Raw genomic sequence first — 3,777 nt, forward strand, 5'->3', positions numbered from 1 at the left:
CATTATAGTGTTGAACTCCTGAAGCCACAATGTAAATGAAACCTTTTTTTGTTAGGTGAATTGTTTTTGGCTGCAAACTTTTCTTCTCAGAGCTCCAAGTTCAGGATGTGCCGCGACAACAACCCCATAAAGCATGACTGAAATTAACGTCATGATTTCACTAACTACAGTTTTCCACTTAACCTAAGGCTGTTAATAATTGATCTAATGACAAACTATTTTCAACTAAAAAGTTACTTTTAAACTAACTGTAGACTAACACTGCACCACAAGTTGGTGGAGACCAAAAGTGAACAAAAACTAGGATAAATACTAGGCTTAAATTCAACAGGTGGCCAAAAACAAAACTGCAAATGAATGATAATGTCACTGGATTGCTTGTAAATGTGCAAATGTTTGCTGTAAAAAGGGAGAGTTGATCGTTTCTCGTGACTACTACACAAGTTTTGTTGTGACGCGTATGACGAAAACAGGAAGGAAGATAAAAGTGCAAGACAGAAACCAGGCAGCAACAGTTGCTTTTAGTAAGCTAAAGGTGAAAAAATCTTCCAGCGACAGGGGACAAAAACAGGAACAAGCAGGTTGCAGAAAAACAAGAATTAATTAACACAAGGTGCAGAAATTGCTTGACAATCTGTTGTCTGCAGGTAGGCACCGTGTAGATACACTGTAGGCTTAGGACAAAGTGTGAAACATGTGAGGTGGGTAGGGAAGTCTGACGGAAAAAAATCAAGAGCCTGTAGCCCACCTCTTATTTCTGTTAGCATTTAGCGATCTGTAGCGATGATAAAAGAAAAGCCTTTGGAGACACGAAGTGAGCAGGTACCAAGTTGAACTAATCTCAACTTTGAGGCAATGTTGGCAATCAATATCAGATAAAGATACCATGAATTATCTCTTTTGAATGGGCATTTGTATCAGTTTTAACACATGTAAGAGAATCCAAATCAGACCTTCACTCAATTTGTTTTAGTTACCTTAAATAGCTGAAGGTCATTGTCTCTTGTGGACCACTCAGCATCCTATGTTCTCCTAGCAGATGATCCCCTGGTGCACATTTGAAAACGCTAATAGGGTTTTCTGGAGAATCTGCAACAGCTGCACAGACCTTTGGGTCTGGACAGCTCCACAGAAAAAGCCCGGAGAGCGAAAAAAAGAAGGAAAAGAAGGAAATTCACTGAAGACAACAGACCGACGCCTCTTGATTGTATCAACATGGGAGGAAACAATCATCTTGTCATGCATTGTCGCGCCTTAGGATTTGCCCCCTCCAATAGGGCACCCGATTGTGTGTAAGGTCAGATGGAAGCAGCGTGTGTGGTCTCTGCTGACATTTGATGCACATTTTGACTTACAGCTAAATGACTGGACGGAGCAAGCAGCACACTGGCACATTAACTGACTTTACTTTTATAGCCCTACAGTTAAAAAACACAAAAAAAACCTGCCTTGTTTTATTCTTTCAGAATAAAAGTTCACAAGCTCTGGAGCATTTGAAAGCACTGCATCTAAATATATTGTGGGCAAATGTCCCATGTCATTGCTCAGTCATCCATGTGCAACATTAACCCATTTTCTCTCTTAATTACAGGCAGAGACACTTCACCCATGGCCGCGGAAGCACAATGCAACAATTTTCCGCGGATGAGCTCCATTAAAAGTGCATTTCCTGTCCTTTTGTGGCATACCAATAAAAAGCATTCAACAAATCAGCTGCCATTCAGACTAATTGCAATGAAAAATTTGAAAGGTTTGCCAGACCAAAAGGTCAAAAGGTTGCCCTGCAACAATGCAGATTTTTACAGACACCGCAAGTGCTATTAACCTGTTAACACTCCAAACAAGAGGAAATTAATCACTAAATTAAGCGTCTGCCATGCATCTAAGTTTCTGCCAAATATGCTCCTAAGAGTTCATTGTGTTACACTGTGTATATGCATGCACGGTGCCTTAAAATAAGAATGACAGGTGACACACAGGTGCAGATTTAACCCTTTCGTGTTGCACGTTTTTAACCCTTATTATTTCAAGTTTGTTCTACAAAAACGTAAATTTGAGATGAAGCAAGCACTGTAAAGCCACTTCGTCTCACCTTATCAGCTGTCAACTGCAAATGAAAATCACAGCGCCGCGTTTCTCATAATTTCCCCACAAAAAGTTGCGTCTTGACGCGGTAACTTCCTTCGTTTTAAGTCCGCCAGCTCTCGGAGAGTCTCTTCATTCAAACCCTGCAGCATGCACAAGCCCCTGTCAGCGCTGCAGAGACAAGTCAGTCAGCGGATCTGTAGTGGAGAACAAACGCAGACATTTGCAGTTAATATACCCACAACAACGTCACGTGACCACCACAACCCTCCAGCTGAAGTTTGCGTTGCCGGTGTCGAGCAGCTGGTGCAGAAGCTGCAGAAGGTGAAGAAAATCAGCGCCGCCTGCTGTGCATGAGCGACCTCTGCTGGACGTGGAGGATAAATCACACAATGGGTTTGACCTTTCACTGTCAAAGATTAAACACGGAGTGGATTAAACTTGCATGAAAGAAGGATTGAGGAATTTTGACATCTAAAAAGGCGTCAGGATGCCTTCACTGACCCTCGTAAAGTCAGGAATATAGTCTGTAAATTGACATTCAGTAATTTTATTATTCTTGGAAGTATTTTTGTATATAAATTTCTCTACCGTTATAGATTATGTCATCGCTGCTATAACAAAAATCATTTCTGTGCATATTGGTTAATAAAATTAATAAAATTTTGTGAATATATAACTGGTGGTAATTCAAGCACACACCACTAACATAAACTATAAAAATGAACTAGTAAGTGAATCCTACAATGATCCCACAATAAATACATATATATATATATATTATGGCATGCCTTTCGGGTAATTCATCTTTGAATATATGGAATGAAACTTGAATATATTGAATGAAACATTGAATATATGGAATGAATCCTGAATATATTGAATGAAACTTTGAATATATTGAATGAAACTTGACTGACGTCAGACTTCACGGCAGTGCCTGCGGCCATCTTGTGTAACGTGTGGATGCTGCAGCAAAAAGTGACAGAGTGACAATGAGTCAAGCCGCTCACAATCTCGTTGCAGCAATATTAAACAATGAGGACATGATAAACACACTGGCGAATGTGTGTACGGGCCAAAATCCTCTCGATACCCCTGCCCAATACCCTGCCCATTCTTCTAAGAAGTTCGCACGCTTTTAACCGTGGCAGGCCTACAACAGGCCAGGCAGCTGTTTATCAGGCCAACCTCAGCATGCCTTCAACCTCACAGGAGTGTCCCAAAACAGCCCCTGTGTACAATCTCCGCCCATACACAAGAAAAGGCCCAAGACGCAAGATGTAAGAATAGCTAGGCTTTATTTAAAACTAGATGAGGGCTCTCAGTAGAGTGCATATAAAGATATAGATCATATTCTATATCTCGTGTGCAACTATGATGAGCCCTGGTAACAGGGCATCTTCTTCATAAAAAAGCAGAACTATTAACGGAACACTCTGCTGTGTGTAGAGGTCTGTATGTAGGTCTGTATGGTTAGCTTGATATAGTTTTCAGTTGATTTAATGAAGGTAAAACACAGTGAATGGCCGTGCGTAATGGCACTGCACTCTGACTCGGCTCTTCTCCGGGACTGGAGGGATTTTGTTAAACTGAAAGAGAAGCTCTTCATATATTGTTTAGATACAGTAAGAATCACCCACATTCATAGACCAATGCAGGCTGAATATTTAGTTTAGTATTGAACGTATT

This window comes from Chelon labrosus (assembly GCF_963514085.1).
Source record: "Chelon labrosus genome assembly, chromosome: 14".
Classification (NCBI taxonomy): Eukaryota; Metazoa; Chordata; class Actinopteri; order Mugiliformes; family Mugilidae; genus Chelon; species Chelon labrosus.